Below are 25749 nucleotides of genomic sequence, written 5' to 3'. Positions count from 1 at the left end.
AACAAAATTGTGTTGCATTATCTACCACTGAAGCGGAATATATTTCAGCCGGTAAGTGTTGTGCACAAGTTTTATGGATGAAGCAACAACCTTTTGATTATGGAATTGAAGTAGGTACCATTCCTATCAAGTGTGACAATACTAGTGCTATTTGTCTCACTAAAAATCCCATCCAACACTCTAAAACTAAGCATATTGAAATTAGACATCACTTCATTAGAGACCATGTCATCAAGGAAGATATAGTTCTGGAATTTGTTGATACTTTGCACCAATTAGCGGATATCTTTACAAAACCTTTAGACAAAGAAAGATTTTGGACACTTAGGAGAGAATTAGGTTTAACTGACCTATCTTCACTTAGTGTTTAAAATAACTTTAGCACTTTTAAGAATAAATGAAAAATGCATATAATAGTAATTTTTGATTACATTCATTACTATTAGTTAGGGGGAGTTTATGTTGCTTGATGAAAATTAATTTTATGTTCAAATGAAATTTAAAGGATTAATTTGATTGATTGAACATGATTAATCTTCAATATATGAGTTGCCAATACCACTAAATCTAATTAATTTAGCATTTTAAGTGTTTAAAACAAATTTTTGACATTTTTGTGCTTCATGCATCGATACACTTAACAGTGCATCGATACATCCCTTTGAATGTGCATCGATTCATCATGTTGATGCACCGATGCACGCCTTGAATGTGCATCGATGCACAGGGTCATGCATCGATGCATCCGTCTGGTTTATGGGTTTATATGCCTTTTTTTCCTTTATTTTCAAAACCCTAAAACTAAACATACACCCACCGTTCGTCTCTCTCTCTCTAAAAATCTCCTTTCTTGCTACAAAATCATCGTTTTTGGCCGGAATCTTCAAGCTTTTAACTTCTAATAATGCTTTAATCATTAATTAGTGCAAAACATCATTATATCCCTCTCAATCCGAAATTTTAAGGTAAACTTTTCTAAAAACTCTATTTTATCAATTTTTGATCTTATGGGTAGTTTTGATTAGTTCTAGGATGAACATTATATCGGCATTGGTTATATGATGATTCTAAACTAGATTTTACAACACATTTCATCAAAAACACATAATTTTTCAAAATTTTCTTTGAAATTCGAAATTAAAAAAAATCAAAAATCATTGATGTTTTTGACTTCATTATATTGTTTTTATGAAAACTATATGTATTGCAATATTTCCAATGATATTTTCAAATAGTTTTCAAAACTTTGCCCATTAGGATTGTTTTAGAGAACCTTGATTATTGCGGACTTAATTGAGTTTTGGGATTGATTAAATTGCATACATATGTTTCAATTTGCAGGTTATATTTCTTATTTCGATTCCTAAATCATGTCTAATCCCAAACGGCCTAGAACTTCGTCAAGTCATTCTTGTTCAAACCAACCTCCTAATCCCGTTCCTCAATCTCCTAATAGCCTATTAGGATCTTGCTTTAATATGCCTGGACGTTGGAGAGGAGAATTGTACCATAGGTACATGGATTCTTTCCAATCTTATAGAATTAGGGAAGAACGTATTCCATCTCTACAAGCCATGATAGACTTTAAATTTGAATACCTCCCGATTCTTAGAACATGGAAGTTTGATAAACTGTTCTCTCTTATACCTATCGTCTTTCATCAATTAGTCCGCATTTTCTATTCTAATGCGGTCTGTATTCAAAACGAAACTCAATGTGAAACTATAGGAATTAGATCCTACCTTTTAGGACAATATATTCTTATTGATTCCGCAACTATAGCTTCAAAATTTGGGTTAGATGACGATGATGTCTATGACGAAAAAGAAACTGTGGATTATCCATATCTCCCAAACCCTAGTGTTAGTACCCTTCGATCTCATCACGATCGTTTTCTTCATTTAATGATCTCATGGTGGTTTTGACCATCAGCGGGTAGGTACTCCACTCTTCGTGCTAGGAATTTATGGTGGATTTATTATATTAAGAATAAGATCAAAATAAATCTTCCACATATTATCTTTAGTGTGCTAGTCGATACCGTAAACATTATTCCATCCAAACATGTTGAAATATTAGTTTATGGTTGTCTTCTTAGAAATCTATTTATCAAACTCGGTTTGGATTTATCTCTTGACAATCTTATTCCTCTCCAAAACCCAATCAATCTCACATCCTTGAAGAAAACAGATTGGAAACAAGATGAGGTAACCGGTCAATGGGTTTTTAGACCCGGTAAGAAAATTCAGGGAGCTAGTTCCTCACGAGCTGCTCCAAGCTCCTCTCGTGCTCCTCCTCCTCCTCCTCCGGCTCTGGCTTCTGATGATGATCCTGAATTTCAATAGCTTATGCAAGACATCGATGATCACGTACCCGATGACGAGCCTGCTCCAGAACCAGCTCCACAAAAAGATCAAATGCCTCCATATTTTCGTTCATTTTTTTAGACATTTGATTTACGATATGCTTCCATCAAATCCCACTTGACTGCTACTCACAAAGTAGTAAATCAACGCTTAGAAACTTTGGAAGCTCGTCAGATGGAGTTTCAAAGGGAGATGCTTGCACGCATGGATGCTCTCTCTCTTGAGATACAAGCCCGATTTCCTCCTCCGCTTCCAGATCCTTCTATGGATGATTAGACTTATTTTAGTTTGATTATATTTGGGATTAAATTTAAAACTTGGATTGATTAAACATTTTGCTATTTTTGGAGTTGAATGATTGGTTGTTTGAACTTATTATAAATATTTGGTTTGGTTTAATTCTTGCATCATTTACATATTAGTTGCATTATGACCAATTATGCCATTTCACATTTTATTACGAATATTGATTATGAAACTAATGGCTAATCTCTCTTTTCATCTTTGATCTTAGCACCTTAATCTTTAAGTTTCTAAATATAAATTGGCTAAGTTTTTTAAAACCTTGTGTAAAGTTATTTAGAGTCTTTTTGATTTAACAAAAAGGGGGAGAAGTGTAAAATGTTTTAAAGGGGGAGAAATGTTATAGTAAGGGGGAGTAATTTCAAACTTTATTTTCAAAATAGTTTTTCAAAGAAAATCTTAAAATTACTCAAGTGTTTTGTTATATCAAAAAGGGGGATATTGTTAAATACATTTTGATGTTTCGATATAACAAATTAAGTTAAATGAATTTTAAGATTTTGCAAATGATTTTCTAAAAGTATATTCGATTTAATTACTCGAATATCAAGCTATTACTCCAAGTCTTTCAAGATCAATTTTAAACTTTACTAAATGTGTAAATTTGTGTTTTATACTTAAACTATTTTAAACAAATTTTCACAAAGTATTTTGAATCAAAATCAAGCCTAAAATCAATTTTTCAAGGGCATGCACCGATGCACCAATCCATTCATCGATGCATCAATTAATTTCTTGAACATCGAATGCATTTTATGCATCGATGCACATACCATGCATCGATGCACTCAGTTCATTTGATGCATCGATGCACAAGACCATGCATCGATGCACTCAGGCTTTTTCAAAACATCGAATGCATTTTATGCATCGATGCACTCTTAATGCACCGATGCACTGAGAGTCCAACAGTCAAAATTTTTGAATTTTACACTGATGCACCGATGCACCTAGGGCATGCATCGATGCAAAGACGCTCTCATCCACTTTCATTAATTGTTTTCACACTTAAACGGCTCTATTGACTCCACTAATCATCCCCAACATTTAGAATCATTTGAAGGTGTATTTAAACAAGCTTAGAAGCCATTGATCAACAACAAGAAACAACAAGAAACTAGAATCAAGAGAGAATCAAAGAGAAAGTATCAAACCTCAAGTTTGAGCATTTCAAGCCTATTTTTCATTCAATATTCATTTTGCTTTCATGAACACTACTTGTACTCAATTGTATTCATTCTTGAGTGTTCTTTTCTTTGTTCTAGAATTGTGCAAACAATCTACCTTGTGAGGATTTCCTTGTAAGTTTGCAAATTTGTATTGTTCTCTTTGGGAGAGAGTGTTCTCAAGAATTTGGGGTATAATTCTTGAGGATTTGTAAGGTTACTCTTTGTCCTCAAAAGAAAGACAAATTAGTGAATTTGTGGAAAATCCTTAGTGTGGATAGCTAAGGTAGTGGACGTAGACTTTGGTTGAGAAAGTCGAACCACTCTAAATCGTTGTGCAATTACTTTCAATTTTCTGCAAAAGCTTCCACCAAATTTTTAATTGCCAATTCACCCCCTCTTGGCCCATTTCGTCAATCGATTAACTCAACAGGGTATGGGTGTTCATTCAACTCAGACATCGATTATATGGTGTGAAAACACTAGTATGGTTGCTATGGCCGCAAACCCGGTTTTACATGTGCAAATTAAGATATACATTTTGTTTGGGAGAAGGTTGGGAGCAAGTTTCTTGAAGTGAATTATGTGCATGCTAAGTTTCAGGTTGCTGACATATTTACCAAGTCTCTTACCATAGCTCGGTTCTAGGAGCTACGTTGTAGTTTGAAGGTTTCTTTAAATCAAATATGTGCCCCTGCTGGAGGTGCTGATTAGTTTTTCTTCTTGAAGAAGGTTAAGAAGCAGAAAGAATGTTAAAAATAATGTGTAGATTATTTGGGTCTCTTACCAACTGGCTGTGTGGTTAAATGGTTTTAGTTATTTTGTTACGAGGTTATTCCCAATGATCCAAAATAAATCAGACTAATAGTGATGATCTGGTGGGATATATTGGGCTATATAAAATGGCCCTTGGGTCTCAAGGCTAGGATATCTAATAGCCTACACTTCTCTTTATTTTCTAAACCTAATTTCCTTTTTCTTTTGTTTCTTTCTTCAGCCGTTTCTTTCTTTAACGATAGCCTAAGATGCGTTTATTTATAGTGTCTTACAGTGAACGTTCTTCTCTCATTCTTCTGTTGCTATTTCTTTCAATTTACAGTACTCGTATTCTAATAAGGTTCTTTGTTTTTTAACATTCGCTCCTTTAAATACCTACCAATGATTATTCTCTTGCTTGATTCTCTACTTAAATTAAAAGGGGGTGAAATACCAACAAATTACGAATTAAACTTATATGTATATTAAAAAATTCAAATATATTCGAATCAGATCACTTTAACACGTTGAAGTACTTCATTAAGAGTTAAAGTTGAAATACTTCATTAAGAATTTGAACCTTTTTCCTTGAAAGAAACCAAATCTTCTTATCACAATTACTTTTAAATTTCACCTCTAAAAGGTGAAGAGCTATTAGTGACTCGTGCAGCGAAAAAGTTGGATTCACTTCCACATCCCATTTGCCAGAAACAAAACAGAGATTCATCACAAAACATTCAATAGCTTGTTGCCGTTGAATTTCATTTCATTTCTTTCATAAAAGAAAAGCAATGAATATTCAGCTGTTTCAACAAGTTGTTGGATTTCCAACAACATATGGAGTTGAAAGAACATCAAGGCCGTGCTTACCTGATGCTACTGGTCAATACCAAATTTCATCAAAAGGGTCTAAAAAAGGTGGCTCTTTCTTCCAATGTTTCCCAGTTATGGGAATTTTCATGGTAAAGTTGTTTCCGTTTTCTAACGGGAAACTGTTTTTTGCAGGCAAAGGAAACTTTGTTCTTAAAAGGATGAACTTGCTGGGGAAGAACATGGTATGAATTGTGAAAAACATTTGTAGGAATGTTGATATGAATTGTGAAAAACATTTGTAGGAATGTTGATGAGTGTCCATAATCGTTAATATTTTCTCGTTATTTCTTCGATCTTGTGAATTTGTTGCTGCTGATTTGGTTATGTTATGCTTATTTTCGTGCAGGGTCTTACATTCTAGAATTAGTGATAAAACGGGCGCATTCTGCATTTTTTTATTATTTGGTCAAGGCTGGAGACATAGGCACGATTCTGGGCACGACACAGTCTGACGTGGCAGTTTCTAGAAGATCCAGTCAGCGGCGATTTCTAGAAGATCTACTCGGCGCGCCTTCTGGAAGATGGACGAACAGAGTTGCATTAGGAGACTTGTTTAAAGTTTGAATTTGGAAAAAAACAATTATCTTTAGGATTATTTTATTTTAATTTCTTTGTTTTTCCTTAAGCTTTGACAGGATATAAATACCCTCTTGGGTTAAGCCTAAACACATAACTCAGATTACAATTCTCTTCTTCTTTCTAGTTTTATTAAAGCTTTCTCTTTTATTTTACTTTTCAAGTTTTTCGATTTTTCTTTTTATTTTAAAGCTTTTTTTTTAAATATGCTATGTATGACTTTTGTCATGCTTAGCTAATTTTCTCATAAGCCGAGAGCTGAAGCGATGACTCAATTCCAACGGGAGTATTGAAATAGACCCTTAATATCTTCGGAATATCTCTCTCAATCTCTACGCTTATTTTTTCAAAATCATAACAGTTTTCAAAATCAAAGATAGACTTTGGTCAAGATTGTTGTTGCGATTAAACGTGTGGGAGGAATGATTAGCTTATTGAAAGCACATTCGACTTCCTGAAAACACACTTGGCTATTTTTTTACCATATTCAACTTTCAACTTTATACTCTTTTATTTTTAATTAAAATTTTCTTTATTTAATCTCTTTTATTAATTAATCATTTTTATCAAAACTCCCCCCCCCCATTTACTATACCACGCCTGACATATATAATTCAGACAGAAATTCAGAATTTTCTAAGTCCTTGTGGAATCGACGCTTACTTCTCTACACTACGAATTTCCTTTATTTATTAATCGAGAAGAAAGAATTTTATTTGACATCAAAACGACAGTTGTCAAATATAAATGAGATGATTAGAAATGATGAGCTCGACCCCACTTGAAAAATTCAAAGTTGAGTTCGATTTGATTTGAAAAATTTTGAAGTTGAGTTTGACTCAACTTGACTCGAAATTTCCAAAGTTTAAAATTGTCAATCTCAACTTGAATTCGAAATCAAAAATTGAAACTCTACTCAAGCTTAAAAAACTTGAATCTCGAAACATTTTGAGACTTAACTGCCTAGTTGGGTTGAAGCTCGAACTCAAATTTGAACCTTAGCATTAAGTATATTAAAAACCGCATTTGAAAAAAAAATCATATAAATGTTAATATTATTAATAAATTAATCTTAAAATTAAAATGTTAATATATTATTATTTTTGTCACTCATAGACTTTTCAAGTTGCGTATCAAGTAGTTTGTTTCGATTCATTAATTTGAATTGAATTCGAGTTTGAATCGGATCTATTTAACTGTTGACCGAACTTCAACCAAATCAAAATCAAATAATTTACTATAAATCTGGTCTCAGTTATAGCCCCACACATGCCATATACTTCAAACATATAATACTGTGAAATGAAAGCTAAAGTTGAGTTTGTTGGAAAGTGCAGTGAGATTGGGGCAAAAGATGAGTGAGACGGTGAAGGGTAAGTTGACTTTGGCGGAAGGATTCTTCAAGTAGGAGGCTTAGAGAAGATTTTCAAGCAACTATTTAGTAAGAGAGAAGGGGAGAAGTTTTTGAAGGCTTGGCAATGTTATCAACCTATGTTGCACTGGTACGGATACGAGGACGGATACAGGGACGGGGACGGGAAACGACAATTTTTAAAATTACAGGGTACGGGGACGGTAAGGGTACGACATATAAAATAATTTTAAAAATTATAAATATATATAAAAAAATCATAAATAAACTCAAATATCAAGACTCAAACAACAATATTAAGTTTAGATATCATGCATCAATTGAATGTAATTGAAAACAAAACATACGAATATAAAAGGCGAAAAAAGATGTTCATCATAAAACAACAACATTCACATGAACCAAATCCTCGGACGAATATAAAACAACTAATAAGAAAATAAAACATCTTAACATACCTATACAGCAACCCCTTAACTAAGGCTCTCCCCTTAATTCCTAAATTCATATTAAAAAAGCCACATCATAAAGAAAAGATCCAAAATTCAATCAGCTTATGTGAAAGTCGCTTAAGATAGGTTTCAGAGAGAGATCTCACTCTTCTGTTTAGCACATAACATTAGTTTAGCACAGATGCAAAATTCCTCTGTGAACAACTATGGGAAATTAAGGTGCAAATATCCGAACTGACCCTCAACTAGAGTTAAACTCATGGTTTTCAGAACCGGACCGGTTAGCGAACCAGTCATGCTACCGGTTCACTGGTTCAACCGGTCGAACCGGTCGAATCGGTCCGACCGGTCGGAAGAACCGGACGACGTCATAATTATTTAAAAAATTAAATAAAAAATACCAAAAATATTTAATAAAAAATAATTTTTTATATCACAAGTCATATTCAAAGCAAGTCATAATATATATAAGTTAAAAACTATAAAATCAAGTGAAACAAAATGATTCAAATTAACTACAACATAATATTTAAGGTAAAACATATTAAATAATAAATATAATTATGTAACTATAATTAAAAAATAAATTTGGGGTTAAAAAATCATAACAAAATGATATTGTTTGGTTTAATTTTTTTTAAAACAATCTCACATGGCTAAGAAACATAGAAGAGCATCCCAAAAGTCTAAAGAGTAAAAATATGAGAACAAAACAATCTCACATTGCTAAGAAACATAGAAGCGCATCACAACTAACTTCTATAAATAATAGAGGTAATTTGACATTCAAAATCATGGAGCCTTTTGGTGAGCATTGAGTGAACTATTCTTTCACTTCAATCAAGCTCGAATTTTAGGCTTCAATCGAGCTTCTAAATTTTTTTTGAGTTCAAGTTTCAATATTATATTTCGAGTTTGAGTTGAACTTGATAATTTTTAGCTTGTGAGTTTGAGTTGAGTTGAGCTTACTTTTAAAGTTTTCAAGTTCGAGTCGAGCTCAGCAATACTCGAGTTCGACTTGGCTCGTTTAACAAACGACGTTGTTTGGTTTAATTTTTTTAAAAAAAAAAAACAAAAATCCCGGTTTTTCCCAATTTTTTCCGGTTTTCAGCCAGTCCGGTTCGAACGGTTCAGCGGTTCTGGCCAGTTCACTAATAGCAGTTCAACCGGTTTAGATTGAACCGGACTAAGCAACGGTTCCCGGTTGAACCGATTGAACCGGTCGGTCCGGTCCGATTTTTAAAACAGAGGTTGAACTACAGCTTGGTGAAACATTTTAGCATGACACATGTTAAAAGTTGAACGTAATTGTTCTAAAGCAAACAACAAAAGACCAAAACGTTCAAATATCATTTATTTGCTATCAAATGCAAGGGAACAAACAAAGAGTAATAATCATTTGCTACTTTCCACTTGAAGTATAATACAAAAGAAAGTTAGTTGCTACTCGCCAATAGAAACTCTATATCAATAGTCATTTGCTTGCAAACAAAGGCGGGGGGATTACAAAAACAAAACCAAAAAAAGAAGTGTGCGTTGCTACTCAAAACTCCATATCAGTAGTTGCTTGCTAGCAAAGACAAGGGAACAAAGAAGAAGCATAAATCCACAATGAAAGCCAGTTACTACTCAAAATTTCATATCAATAGTGAATTTATAATTAAAAAAACGGTTCATACTTTCACCAAAAGCCATATAAGAATCTTTCTTCAGCTTCTCCCACCTAATTAAATCCCTATTGAAAAAAAATCCTGCTTTCACTACTCAAAACTCCATTTTCTTTTCTTATCATTTTTTTCCGGGTGGACTTTCAGAAACAATATCATCCAAGAATGGGCAATCCAATTGTTCCCAAAATGGCAACAACTAAAACAACACCTAGAACAGTTTAATTAAATCCCTAGACGCCGATTACCTTCATGGGCATCTGTAAAATGTATTTCAACAGCTTCGTAACTTAAATCAATATACAATATAACCTATCAGAAGAGAAACTCTTCACAGTTTCACAATTCTGTTTATGAGAATGAGAAATAAGACCATGGCAAAAAGACAGACTGTCGAAAGAAATAAAAATCCTTCTGTGTCCATTCGCACTATCACGACCATATAAAGAAAAAAGAATAGAGAGAGAGCAAATAAATGTCCATAAACAAATTACCATATTGGTACGAAATAATTTATAAGATCTTGAAATACTTACAGCAAAAGAGCAGCAGAGAAATCTGGTTTGTTCAAGTTTATCCCAGCAGTGTGCTTGGTAAAAGAAGCAGAAGCTGTATCAAATCCAACTTCACCACCCAAATAAAGCTCGTTGCTGCCGATTGTTGCCGAAAGCTTCAACTAGGTTATGCTGTTGTGAGTTTTTTTTTTAAAGTAAAATGACGAAAAGCACATGCCGTCCCCGAAACGTCCCCAGGTTCTGATGAAACGTCCCTGACGTCGTTCAGCCATACCCTTCGACCGTGGCACGTCCCCGGTACGTACCCCAGCCGTCCCCGTGTCGTCCTCGGCAACTTGAAACGGGTCGTTCAGCCGTACCTTGCCACCGTGACACGTCCCGGTACGTACCCCAGCCGTCCCCGTGTCGTCCTTGGCAACTTGAAACGGCACCTCTATGGCGTCCCCGTGCTTCCTTGTTATCAACAATAGCAGGCCCTATTGCTGGTTTACTCTTCATATCATCCAAAAGGACAGCATTTTGCAGTGACAGATCAATCAAGATCCCTTGTGGTAACGGAGAATTCCTCAGAATCCATTACAAGATCTTGATTCCATCGGAGAAAATAAAGGGTGTTAACCAGAGTGAGAACATTATGAAACCATCTCAAAAGTACATCCAGATTGTGACAGTGGATGGTTTTGACATCTGGTTCATGGGCTTCTTCAATATCAGTAAGCCTAGATGATGTTCAAGTTACTTTCCAGGTGGTTTGTTGATGAAATGAGGAAAAGCAAACCAATCTTACAAATGTAAAAGATAAGTTGTTCTAAAATGAAAAGTGATTATTTTCCAGTTGGATTAAAACTTGTGTTCATTCACCAATCTCTATCCAATCAAAAGTTTTGTAAAGGGGAAAAAATGAAGAATCAACATGTACTTAAGAATGTTTGCAACAAGTGAGAACAGTCTTCCAAAACCTGGCTGAGCTTACTTGTATTCAGATTTGGGTCATTTCTGAAATGATCAACATGTGGTGTCCAGACGAAGTTGCACGCCCCAATCTCTTTTGCTTATATACCGGTGTAAATGAATTGAGTTTGAACAAATAAAGTTACATTTGTGTTTGTTTATTTTTAAAGACGTTTCATGTTTGTTTAAATTTCTAATATCGTGTTTGTGTTTATTTATTTTCTTTTAAAAAGTGTTTGTGTTCAGTTTGTTTAACGTTCACGAGCTTGTTCGTTTATATGTTCAAAAACTACACTAATAGTCCTTAAACTCCTTAGGTTTCATAGGTTGTACTCTAAATATACAATTTAGTCCTTATATTCACCGATATTTAAAGTAACAGTAAAACTAGAATCGAGTAAACGAGTCAATAAACAAACTTTCAAATGATCTTGTTTGCAAATATAAAATAACCAAACACACATTTATTTACGTTTATTTGTTTATAATTTACCTTTATTAATTTTTAAAAATCAGCTATCAATTTAATGAAGATTGCCCAAACACTCGAGCAGCTTGGAGGGCGTACGGTTTAAATTAATCTCTCTTGAGAACTGATTTAAAATCCTTCGTGTGATTATGGTCTCATGTTGGTACAATGATTTGCCAATTCTTATTTTGTTTCCAATCTAATGTTGGAATGATACTTGTTATTGTTCTTTTTGCAATAGCCTCGTTAAGAATTGATGTAAGATTTTACTTTAGGAGATAAATTTATAGAATTACTAATAAAATCATATATATATATATATATATATATATAATGTTATGTTATCTTACAAGTATTATTCATTTTTTATATTTTTATATAATCTATAAAGAAATTAATACGTGACCAATAAACTAAAACACTGTTAAAATAATATACATATATAAATTTTTATGTATGCACTCGAGTAGATGGCTTTTTCAGTAACCAAATCGCTTTGTCAAAACAAACTCTCAGTTTCTATATGAACCAACTACTGGCAATAGAAAACATCATAAAGCAATTATTGATCAACTAGCAAGAATAAAACGGTAAATGTATAGGATTACTGACCTCTAACCGTATCTTAACTTTTTCCTATCATCCTTCTTAAAGGCCCGTGTTATAATCGAAATGCCTTTCGATGTATTCCTTTTAGCCAAATTACATTATATTTCAATATCTTTAGCATAAATGAAGTGGTGATTGAAGTAAAGAAACATCTCCATCCTCAATATTGTTCAGACTTAAGACACAACCAGAAGCAAGCGATTACCTTTTCTTCCGAACTCAAGTTTCAACACAGAGGCATTATGTTGCTTTTCATGTTTAAACTCAATGGGAAAAAGCCTGAATACTTACCAGATTGTATCACAACTGATGCATCGCTAATTTGCTTGAATGTTTTCCTAGCCTTTAATCTGCTTTTGTCTCGCAATAGCGGATCTATGTCTCTGCAGTAAGACGGCATATTCTTTCCTGGTTTTCTCTCCTCTGATAACTGTAGCAAGGAGATACATAGAAAATATGACTTCAGAGCAATGAAAAGAAGGGAAAAGAAAGGTAGCAGTACATGACTGAAGGGTAGAAATTTCCCTTTGAATCTCCTTTAAGAGGTGACGAGCTTGATGTCCTCTGAAGCAGCTTTGAACACGTAAAATGCCATGAAGAGTACGGTTCTCGTATCCTCGAGAGCCCCGATTTGCATTGATCATTATTAATATTATACCGATTTATCATGATCAAGAAGATATGCATGTTGTGGGGTTTTCCAAACTTTTTCTTATTAAGTCGGGTGAGTCTAAAATACAATCGGTTAATATAAGACTAAAAAATAGCAGAATTCGATTGTAACCGAAAAACTTACTAAGAGTGTAACTCTTTAGAGTAATCCGATAACATTTTAGGTTGAAACCAAAAATATTACTTTCTCTATGACAAATCATGTAAATGTATTATTCCGGTTGCAACCTAAAAAGTTATGTCAAGATATTCTAAGTTGTAACCCAAATTATTAATAATTGTATAACTTTTTAGAATAAGCATGTAACATTTTAGGTTAAAACCTGCCGCAATATAACATTTTCAGTTGTAACCAAAATTATTACGATTTGTATAACATATTAGGTTGGACAAGTTTAAAACTCGCCACAAATTAGTCTTAGGTTAGGCCACAACACAGCAAAACTACCCAATAAAATCTCCTCGAGAAGCTCAATAACCCCCACTGTCCTTAATCAATATAAGTCAAGGCAATGAATTAGACAGACATTTTTAAGCGTTTCCATTGTCAATTACTAGTATAGGTAGCAATGTTTTCAAAATTCACCAGGCTTTCAAATCATTCAAGGAGAACTACAAGGATGAGAGGTTGGGGATTGATTGACTTATGAGATATTACAATATCAGCGTAACGAAATGAATGTATTAATATCAATAAAAAAGAACATATAATTCTTATCCATGTTAGTAATGCTCAATCCCACGTTGAGTGAGAAATACATTGGGATTGGGTATTTAAGGTTTACATTCTCCACTTCCTTGTTGAGTGATAGAGAACAAGGGGTTTCTCGCGCACCGCCGCTGCCGCCGTCCGTCCTTCTCGGCTCGTGCTAGTGCTCAAGGTCGTGGTTGTGGCTCCTATCAATACATGTCTTTGACATGTCTGCGTGAAAATTATCTTTTTAGAGAAAATTTGTATGGAATTTTTCTCTAAAAGAACAAATGAAAAAATATGAAAGAATTAATGCAAAAATAAAATCAAATTTTATATCTTATTTACGTTGGACGGTTTTACCCCTGCATGTATCCTATTAATGGAGAGCTCATTTGCTTCTCAACTCATCCCACAATCACTCATTCAGCAAACAATTCTCTAAAAGCTCTCACAACTACTAAGAAAATTTCGACGATCAAATGAGCAATACCACTGATATTCCACTCCGGTTCCGGGTGTACGGGATTTGGAGAGATTGTGCTAACATCGGGGGATGATCCACCTATTGGAGCGATTACACAAATCGAGATGAATTCGTTTCTAAGGAAGTGGTTTTCACCACGACACGGTTTTGGTTGATTCAAGTTATTTATTTTATTTATTTTACAGTCAGTGCTAGCTGTGTAATTTTGTAGTCAATATTACCAACAATTTATAAACGAATTCATATACTACAAATATGATGTCACTTTTGAGAAAGTTGATTCTCGACCTTTCCAAGCTCGACCACTCAATGGAAAGAATTACTAGAGGTGGTCCCAGGGGATACTAATATTTTTCGAGCACCTTGACCTGGATTACGTGTTGCTCAAACCACCACCTCCCATGTCGTTTACCACCCCAGTTACCGGACACAATACCGATGCGGTCTAGACTAATGTCACCTTAGTCGTTGTTATTACGGTTGCTGCTACTAACGAGAAATACAAAAAGGACAATAAGATCGTACAATGACATCTTCCCAGTCACATGTCTAATAAATTGTTCGACATGTTCATGAGAGAAAGAAGTTCCAAGGCGATCTGGGACACTCTAGAGAAGAAGTACGGTGATGACAATGGGGGCATAAAGAAATATATTGTCGGAGAATAGCTCAAACTCCAAATAACGGACGATAAGCCCATAATGGATCAAGTCCATGAATACGAGAATCTGGTGGTCAACATCATTGTCGAAGGAATAAAATGTGTGAAGTACTCCAGGCTAATGTCCCCATTGAAAAGCTGTCGAAGTCATGGCTCGACTACCGCAATGCTCTCAAGCATAAGAAGAGAGATATTTCACTTGAGGGGCTGGTGGACCACATAAAGATCGAAGAGGGCAACCATCTAAAAGATAAGGTTACATGTTTTTTTAGTCAAATGTCTTTTAAATCTAACTTGGTTGAATCTGGTGTTGCCTCAGGGTCTGAATTCAAAAAGACCATGAAACAAGGGAACCCAAACAAAAAGGTGAAACCTCAAAAGGGCATGAATTTCAATAAGCTAGAAAGACACTCAAGTGTTATGTTTGCGGTCTAGCTGGTCACAAAGCTTGCCAATGCCAACATCGCTCAGACTGCCAGAATGACAACAAGCCACATATGCATGTTACGGAGAATGATGATGACATCATTGTTGTGGTGGTTTCTGAAGTCAACCTGATAGAGAACAGTTCTGAGTGGGTGGGAGATACTGACGCTTCAAAATGCTTCTGCACAAGGAAGGATTTTTTCACCTAGTTCGAGGATGGGAACGGAGGTAAACGAGTGTACATGGGGAACTCCAATAGTTCTGGATGATGGGAAAAGGTAAAGTTTTACTCAAGCTAACTTCCAGTAAAACTTTGCTTTAAACAATGTTTTGTATGTACCTGCATTGCGTAGAAATTTAATAAGTGATGGGCTTCTGAATAAGGCAGACACTAGGTTAGTTTTTGAGGCAGATAAACTTGTACTTTCCCTTAAAGGTGATTATATTAGAAAAGGTTTTTTAAATGGGGGTTTATTTATCATAGAAACTCAACTTAATGAGAATAAATCTATCACTTCTACTTATATAGTTGAATCTGTTGATATGTGGCATGCTAGATTAGGACATGTTAATATTAATGCTTTAAAGAAATTGATGAAAATGAATGTTCTGCCTAAACTAGACTTAAGTAATTTTAACAAATGTGAAATGTGTGTATAAGCCAAGCATGCTAAACCTTACTTTAAGAATGTTTCTAAGAGAAATATTGAATTGTTAGAACTTGTTCATACTAATATAGTATACTTTAGAAACACTAAAAGTAAAAAAGGAAAACTCTACTATATGACCTTTGTAGATGATTACTCGAGATGCACAAAGGTTTATCTTCATAGAACTAAAGATGAGCCTGAAAACTTCTACCTTATTTATAAGGCGAAAGTTGAGAATCAATTAGATAGGAGAATCAAATTCCTTAGATCTGATAGAGGTGGTGAATACGAATCAAATTTTTTAAAAGAGGTGTGAGAAAAATGACATAATTCACGAAACTTCAGCCCCTTATTTTCCTCAACAAAATAGTATAACCGAAAGGAAAAATATAACTTTAAAAGAGATGATGAACTCATTGTTGATAAGTTCTAGATTATCTGATAACATGTGGGAGATGTCATTCTATCGACAAATCATATTTTAAACCGAGTACCTCATAAGAAATTAGATTCTACTCCATACAAGTCGTGGAAAGGATACGGTCCAAACCTACAATACCTGAAAGTGTGTGGGTGTCTAGCTAAAGTAGGATTGTCGTATTTTAAGAAGTACACCATCAGACCTAAAACTGTTGATGCAGTGTTCATAGGGTATGCTACAAACAGCTTCACATAAATATTCATGCTTCTACAAGACTATTCTATTTGTGAGTCGAGAGATGTCTTTTTCTTTGAAGATTAATTTCCTTTAAAGAAACTTAAACTGAATTTCTAAAAGGTCTACTCAAGAAATTGAATTTGAACCTAGAAGAAGTAAAAGACAAAAATCCAAAACCAGTTTTGGACCATATTTCATAACTTCTTTTATTTATGAGATAAATGATTTAGACTCTCTTTCTGAATTTATAGCTCAAATATTTATGTTAGACGAGGATCCTAAGACTTATGAGGAAACTATACGATCTATCAATGCTAGTTTCTAGAAAATCACCATCAATGATGAACTAGAATCGATAATGCCTAATCATACTTGGGAATTGGTTGACTTGCCTAGAGGATTTAGAACTATCAGTAACAAATGGATCTTCCGGAAGAAGCTGAAGTCAGATGGTTCTATTCAACTATACAAGGCAAGGCTAGTCGTCAAAGGATTCACTCAAAAGTTCGGTATAGACTTCTTCGATACCTACTCTTCCGTAACGAGAATCTCAACAATCCGATTATTATTTGCTTTAGCCTCCATTCACAAGTTACAAGTACATCAAATGGATGTAAAGATTGCATTCTTGAACGAAGACTTAAATGAAGAGCTCTATATGGAGCAATCTCTTGGTTTCGAGGCGCCTAGCATGTAAGGCAAAATATGCAGACTTTCATTCGCCACAGCTTCAACATGGTTTTCATTATCAATGATGGTGAATGAAACATTTCCCAACCACAACATTGCAACAAGCATTGCAAAGACACTTTCTTGGTCTTCTTTGTTGATATGAAAACAACATCCAAAGCTTCTTGAAATTAGTCACATAAAATGGTTAACGGTAATTACTTTCTTGGATTTAAAATATGAATCATGAAAAAATTAAAAGGATGAAAGAGACAAAATTCAAGAGAGATAAGTAAGAACCTTAACAATTCGAAATCATTCAGAATCATCAAACCCAGTAATAGAGTAGCAATTACTTTGCTTCAAATAATTATATTCACCCACATCCTTCAAATTTAGCTTATCTGTAGACAAAAATTGAATGAAAATAGAAAAAGAACATAATTTAATATGGTAAAAATGATATAATAAGGAGATTATTTCAAAAAGGCTAAAAGATAAGAAAACTATGCTAGTTATTTAATGGATACTTTTCTACTATAACATTTAGAAGAGTCAAAATTGTGAATATATATTTCCAGGCCTTCATAGTGAAATTCTAATTTCAGACCGAAGTTTGAAAAGCTTACTCTAACACAAGCTCTAAGATGAATGGACCATAGTCAATATAACAAAAAAACCTTGTATCCACATAGATGTTGCAAATAGGAAGTATATTAGACCAAGGTAAGATAAATATAGACGCAACATTACCTTTAAGAGCATGGGGAGCACCAGCACAGAGCTGATAAAATATATGGTAAGACCTTTCTCCCTCTGCACATTGGACAACTCTATATTGTTCATATAATACATTAAATTAGTAACTTATACCTAGAAAAATATAGATAAAATGACATTTAAGAACATGGAGGCCTAGTAAAAATTACCTTCTCCAGTAAAACTACCCATTTGGAGGAGAAAACAAATTCAAACTTGATGTTAGTTACAAATTTCATGGAGGGGAAAATATGTTTTAATAAATAAATTTCATCTCAGGACCTCATAAGTAAAAATGAGCTTACAAGTTTGAATCTTTGCCCCATATATTTTTTCAGTCTCACTAAAGTGGATTTTGATCAACTTTCCCTAAGAAATATTTTTTTGATAAAATTAGGAGGCCTCGTTAAAGCCACCTTCATAACTTTCAAACTACAAGAGTAGCTTAACAGACATTGGAAGGTGGAAAAGAGTGCCTAAAAATTTTATTTATATAATATTAAGTACAATACAAACAATAATAGTCAGAATACACCTCAAACCAAAACTGACCAAAACATACAAACCCACTCTTCAACAACCATAATAACACCCAGAACCTAACATAATCACCCAGACTCAAAAACACGGGAATCGCCCAATTCCTACTTTAGCCAACCTATCCGCCTCACAATTGACGGATCTCAAAATATGCCTAACGATAACATCATGTTCTACCACTAAAGTGACAATATCTTTCACCAAAGGCTCGAACAGCAGATGGCAGCAACCTGGATTTTTTATCCACTCCAAAGCTATAGAACAATTCGATTCTAGAATAAGCATCCCTCTTGAATCAAAACCGGACTCCACAACAAAATCATACCCCTTTTAATAGCCAATAATTCAACAAGGATATGAAGCCCAGGACCAACACTCTCTGAGAATGAACACAACAGCACACTGTCACTGTCCTTGAGCAAACCACCAATACCTTCTCTTGACCACCCCTTAACCATAGCATCATCCACGTTGACTGTAAAGAAGCCCGAAGGAGGAGGAACCCAGTGTGCCAAGGAAGACCATGCCTTTTTATAACTCACAGCAAAATCTGATACTTTTGGATCGCCCACTAAAGAGTCAAAAAGAATTACCAAGTCCAAAAATCTAGCTACAAACCATGTTGCAATCCCATATCTTACAAGAAAAAATAACAGCGTTGAGTCTAACTTTCCTTTCTAAAACATAATCTCATTCCTACACTTCCAAACTGACCACATTACCGCCCTTGGAATGAAAGTCCAAATTATCGAGCTTGGAACTAGATCTACCCAAATAGAGATCAAAGCAGTCAGACTCTTCGGAACAACAAATGAAACGTTCTAAAAGTGCAAAAATCTAGACCATAAGTCCCACACCACATAACAATGCACAAATAAGTGAGAAACAGACTCCGAAAACCTGCCACACAACGGACAAATGGATCCACGATCCCTGCGACTCCACGCTTCAACAACTCCTCTTTAACCGCTAATCTTTGATGAACGATCTGCCAAACGAAAGTTTCCACTTAAGGCGAGGCTACCCCTAACCAAATGTGTCTGACCCAAATAGGATTAGCAACTGGCGTCTCAAAAAGTTTCCTAATACAAGAATTGGCTGAAAAATGACCCTCCCCATTCCCTGTCCAAACCCAACAATCCTCCGCTGAATGAGACATTAAAAAAATACTCAGCATCGAATTAAGCACGAGTCATTGGTCCAACTCCCAATCAGCAAGGTTCCTTCTCATTTATAAGTCCCAAAACCATCCCAACAAAGTATTTTTCCTGAAATAATCAATTATGCCCCTTTATTAACCGATAGAGCGAATAACCTCAGAAACCAATCTTTTAATGGAATTGAATCCAACCAAATGTCATGCCAAAACAAAACAGACTCTCTATTACCGACTCTTAGTTGCATATTATTTCTAATATTTTCTCTAAAATCGTCGCTTGAATAGAAATTTTTTGTCACCCCTTTCCAAAACGGAGCATAAGAGAAAATCGAACTATCTACTATACTTGCATTCAGATCCAAATTATTAGCACGTCATACAACCCTTTTCCACCACAATTCTTTTTCAAAGGAAAAATTCCACAGCCATTTCCCCAAAAAAGCTCTATTTAATAGGTCCAGGTTAGGAATTCCTAAACCCCTAAGTTCTTAAGCCTACACACCGATAACCCAATTTACCCAATGAATATTTCTCTTGTCTGTTGAACCCTCCAAAAGAAAAGTTGTCATTATGGAGTTTAACTTATTCAAAACACATACTGGTAATTGGAAGATAGAAATGAAGTAGATAGGGAGAGCGCACAACACTGATTTCACCAATACCACCCTTCCGGCTAAGGACAAAGACGATGCCTTCCAACCAGTTAGCTTTTTATAAAATCTTTGAACAATCGACTCCCACATAGCCACCGAATTCCTCTTGGCCCCAAGAGGTAAACTAAGATACTCAGACGAAAATGAACCCATCGAGAAACCAATAACATTAGCCCAATCCTTTATAAACTATGGATCAACGTTTATGTCCAAAATTCTTTTCTTTCTTAAATTTAACTGCAACCCAACCATCATTTCAAAGATTGATAACACCCTTCTTACATTCTTTAGTTCCCCTAATGAGGCATTGCTGAAAATTATGAGATCGCCCGTAAATTGCAAATGTGGCATCATAAAGGAACGCTCTTGATTACCTAACTCAAATCCTCTGAACAACCCAACGTCCACTTCTTTAGCAAGCAACAAATTTAACAACTCACCAACCAAATTAAAAAGAGAAAAGGATAAGGAACATCCCTGACGCAACCCTTTAGCGATTTAAAATTTATCTGTAGGTGACCCATTCACTAATATTGATATGGAAGTTGTACACACACATTTGAAAATCCAAGAACACCATTTCTTACAAAATCCCATATGCTCCATGATTCTCAACAAAATTGACCAATCCACAGAATCGTAAGCTCTTTTAAAATCCACCTTAAAAATAACCCCTTCAACCATTTTTTCCTCTGAAATTCAATACCCTCATTCGTAATAAACGAACAGTCCATAATTTGTCTCCCCAGAATAAAAGCGAATTGTGAAGGGCTAATAATATCATTAATAGACAACCTCAATCTTCTTGATAACACCTTCGAAAGAATTTTATAAAACCCTCCTACAAGGCTAATAGGTCGGTAATCATCCAAGCAATCCAGATTGATCGTCTTTGGAATAAGGGTGATAAACGAATGGTTCACCCTCCTACAAGGCTAATAGGCCATCTCATAAAATTCACTAAGAGCTAGCAGTCTATTATACACATTAGTAAAATCAAAGAAAAAACTCTAGAGATATAAAAGAATATAGAACATACAAATATGCTCGAGTTATCGTTTCTTAATGTCTTTGCATTACCAAATGCTTATAAGATGGGAATGGTCTTTAATATTTCATACTCTATTCCATTCCCACCTCCAAGAGCAGCTAAATATTGCATTGTTATCTTTGTTGTCTCAGTTTTTCCTGCTCCACTCTCACCACTTCACAAATAAATATAAACATTATGCTTATAGACAGTTAAATGAAAAAAATGTATAGATGTGCTCCATTGATCAATATTAGATATTTTAATACAATTTATTCAAAATGTAGAATGCTCTGATGAAATTTAAGGATTTGCATTCCACATTGTGTATTTCCCGAACTGAATAAAGTCACATAGCTACCAAAAGTAAATACAGATATGCAAATCAGATAATATATTACATTCTGCAGAAAGAAAATAAAAAAAAATATAGTCAACAGAGAGATAAATAGAACTTATTTAAAGCATGAAAGTGAATCACCATGAAAACCTGCAACAGTAGATACTTTACCAACTTAGGCACAACCATAGACATCCTAAACCTTAAGTAAGTTAATACCCATAACACCTACTTAAATAGGCAGTGAAGTTAAGAGTAACCGTTAAACAACTATACTCCCCTTTTACATCTTAATGTTGCCCATTCTGACTCAATAAAAGTGCTAAGCATAAAAAGTTGGCATGCACGCCCATAGTCATAGCATCCGATAAACCATGAACTTCTTAGCATTTGGTCATCCACATCACAACAGAAAGTAGAGCTACATAACAAATCATCTTTATATCCAAAAGAGAAACAATTATTTTTTTAGGCAACCTATGATATTTTCATTCAAGAACCATCAAATCATGTTGCTAGATTTTCATTCTCAATATAACAAATAATGAGACATTGGTATAGGATGTAACTTAAATAAAATTGGTCAGCCATATAAAATAGTCGGAGAATGAAAAAGGAAATAAAAAGAACATCAACCTTATGATGATAGATTGATTTAATCCATCTGCAAAATGAAGCAAGAACCATATTAGAACCACAAACCTATATTAAGAACCAAGCTAATAAAAATAAAATCAGTCTTACAACTTTAAGAAATTGAAAGTACCTCATGTCATTTCTCGGATGGACGTTTCTACAATTGCATATACATGAGGGGTCTCAAGGAATTTATTCTTGTATGCTTGAATGTAATCATTTCTGTATAAAGGAACTTCTTTAAAAGGATTGACATCAACTAAAATTGATCATTCTTTTGTCTAAATTGAATACGAATTATAAACAACAACAAGAATAAGAGAAAAATACTTAACTTTGGGGTAGGTTCAAAACTGAAAGAAAACAAGTACAAGCTCTTACATATATCATAACTTGGTTATATCTATATTGGAGATTGTACAAGACTGATGGCTAATTTAAATAACTAAGTTGCATGAGATCATCCACACTATCAAGGATATCAGGATTTGCAGGAATCAGACTATCAAAATTCACCTTTAAGACCTATAATTCAGATGCAATTGAATGAATCAAGTATCTTATTAATGGAAGAAATTACACTTCAATCTTTCTTACAATCACTTACTTTCCCTTTAGGAAATGAAATAACAAACTCAGTCCCCAAACTTGATATTATTGTCCCCATCTCCTAATTACCATTTAAAAGTTGAAACCAATACCATCTCGAACGGAAAAGATTAAACAAATCAGTAGCTGAGTAAGAGATTTATTGTAAACATAGCAAAGCGTAGTTGATATGATCCTGTCGAGCACCAAATTCACACTGAACAATCTTACTACTCTGAAGTCGTTCCAATTTCTATCTGAGGGAGTTCTTCCTTCTATCATTGTTTATATTTACTTGTATATGCATTACATGTGCTTTAATATTTAGATAATGCTTGAATACTTGCAAATCACATGATGATCATGCATATTACATCTTTACTTAAGCATATGTCATGTTTTATGTTAGCTTATGTATTCATTCTTAGCTCAATCCATGTATACACATTTATTATTAACTCATTTTATGTTTAAGCCATGTTTATGTATCATTCCTTAGCTCATTCAATACATATGCATTCATAATTAGCTCATTTGCATTTATAACATAATTCACAGCATGAATTCATCATTATTCTAGCTCAATTCCTATCTAATTAATTGTTTACATACTTTGTCTAGGTACATTGGATGATAAGGCAAGCTATGACAGCTCAGGGTTAAAAGATGCATGCTTTGGCAGCTCATATCAACTCATAAACATCAAAAGATAGCTCACCTAGATCAATATCAGCTCATTGCAAGTAAAATATATCTCAAGGAGCTGAAGGGAAGCTAGACTTAGCTAGAGAGTAGAGAAGAAGACTAAAGGCAGCTGAAGTGTTAGTTGGACAGTTCACGCCAGTTACATTGATCGCCAATTTTGAATAAACTCCAAATATATTTGGGTGATGAAGTCTTCTTGATATTTAATCTCCTATCTATTATATTTCCAATACACTTTGAATCACTTCAATCCGATATTGGGAGCTTGAGATATGCCTTGATTACTGAAGACAATGTTGGCTGGAAATTAATACGGGATTTACAACCATTCATCTCCTTCAAAGAACTTATGCATGGGAGGCATTAATGGACACATGCATGGACGAGAAAAGAATTTTAAAATGAATCAGTACATTTTTTAGAAGGTGCAAGGTTTTATTCAAAGGCTTTTAAGTTTTACCATTCATTCATATTCATATAATAAGTCGAATATACTTGTTCACACTAGGTGGAAGAATTTCAGCCAAGATAAATTCATGAACATTCATCCAAAGAATGCAAATCAACATGTTCACACATGGGAGGAAGAATTCGGCCATGAAGATACATTCATGAAGATTTATTCATTTAATTCATCATCCATTTACCATTGACCGTACATTGTATTTCCTTAAGGGATGAACATTCATCCATGAATGTTCACTCATTAAATCTTGTATGTTCATTCTAGACATCCTTAGGCCTATAAATAATTTATGTTTCATTTTGTAAAAAAACCAACTTTGTTTAATCAAAGATTTTCTCTCTTTCAAGTTCTTTGAGAACTATATCGACTTATCAAGTGCTCTTGTTCTTGTGGCTTCACATATCTTCTATCCACCATGTTACTTTTGATTCTTTTGGTTTAATATACCAAAAAGGTTAAAGTCCTTAAATATCATCCCTTAAGTTTCTATAAGGTCTAGGGTTAAGCTTTATTATAGCTTAGTTTGATTCCTTTGTTTCTTGAGGTATTATCTTCAATTCTTCACTACCATTTCCATACTTCTTTCTTCCATCACCATAACATCGTTCCATATACAAATACTTCTTTAAATCCTTTCAAACATGTCATTATCTTCATCTATTCCGCTGTCATTTCTATCTTACCATCTTACTCATTCATATTAAACCATTTTCTTTAAAGCATTTTTATTTCAGGAACACTTGTTGCCTTCCTATGTCCTAGAATCAAAGTGCAAGTCTTACCTCACCAAGTGGAGTAGGCGTGCTTATATCATATGGTATCAGAGTTAGAGCAGAAGCAAGCAAGTTGTGAAGTGTTGTTCAAACAAATCAAGCAAAATCAAAAAGGAAAAGAAATGTTATTCAAAAATCATTGAGGAAACATGCAAAATGAAAGAAAGTAAAAGAAAAGACAAAATCAAAGCAAGAAAGAAAAGAGAAACAAAGTTAAAACCAAAGGTTGTTTCATACATCAACAAGTGCCAACAAGCCTAAAGCCATTTTCAACAGTTTGATTGTGGCTAAGGAAGAATGTCAATGTCTTGTATTAAGAAATTCATTTTCCTTCTATCAATTTTTTCTTCTTTCTTTTCTTTGTTTAAGCCAACATTTTTGTCATCTATTTGTTCTTTTCTTTCTACTTAACAAACTTTTGCAGCAAAATGCCTACGCACTTCATTTCAAGGTCTTGAGTTAGTTTTTTAGAACTTAACAAGAGATAAACGAGTGGAAAAAGGCATAAAGAGCGTGTGATATCAAAAGGGGGATAACAAAAAACAAAAACACATTCCTGAGTGCAAACACGAGCGTTTGAGTAGAATGACATCAATTTTTTTGAGTGATCGTGAGGTTTTGTTGTGTGAAATTTGGTAAGGTCCTATTTTCACATTTCAATTTCTTTAATCTCTAACAATATTGTTTGATGTTTTATCTTCTCAATCAATGGAGTATGAAAAACAAAGGGAAAATGCATTTCACACTAGATGCCATATCAATGGTAAAGTTTTCCATGTGGTCATTAACAGTGGAAGTTGCACCAACCTTGCAAGTACACTCATGGTGCACAAATTGGGCTTAAAGTCAATGCAACATCCGGATCCATATGAAGCACAATGGCTTAATAACGATGAAATTGCCATTACTCAACAAGTGTTACTCCCGTTTTCCATTGGCAAGTATGAGGATGAGGTTCTTTATGACGTAATCCCAATGAGCACAACTCATTTGCTACTTTGAAGACCATGGCAATTCGACAAAAGGGCCACTCATAACGGATTCTTAAATAGTTACTCATTCATCAATGGGAGAAGGTGAATCACATTGACGCCTTTATCATCACAACAAG

At 34.3% G+C, this 25749-nt stretch overlaps 1 long non-coding RNA gene across 2 annotated transcripts; it reads right to left on the bottom strand.

Annotated features, from left to right (window-relative positions):
- Positions 1-18066: 18066 nt before the first annotated feature.
- Positions 18067-22365, bottom strand: LOC120171727. Of its 2 annotated transcripts, none has more exons than XR_005520897.1 (4): positions 22237-22365; positions 21657-22134; positions 21140-21305; positions 18067-18117 (listed from the first exon to the last, which is right to left on the bottom strand). It is a non-coding gene; the product is annotated as an uncharacterized LOC120171727 (long non-coding RNA). The 2 variants fall into 2 exon arrangements; XR_005520896.1 differs by having other exon boundaries at positions 22107-22134.
- Positions 22366-25749: the final 3384 nt, after the last annotated feature.

This window comes from Hibiscus syriacus, unplaced genomic scaffold, assembly GCF_006381635.1.
Source record: "Hibiscus syriacus cultivar Baekdansim isolate YM2019G1 unplaced genomic scaffold, ASM638163v2 tig00111835_pilon, whole genome shotgun sequence".
Classification (NCBI taxonomy): Eukaryota; Viridiplantae; Streptophyta; class Magnoliopsida; order Malvales; family Malvaceae; genus Hibiscus; species Hibiscus syriacus.
Note: the sequence above shows the minus strand (reverse complement) of the source record. Positions and strands in the feature narration are given on the sequence as shown.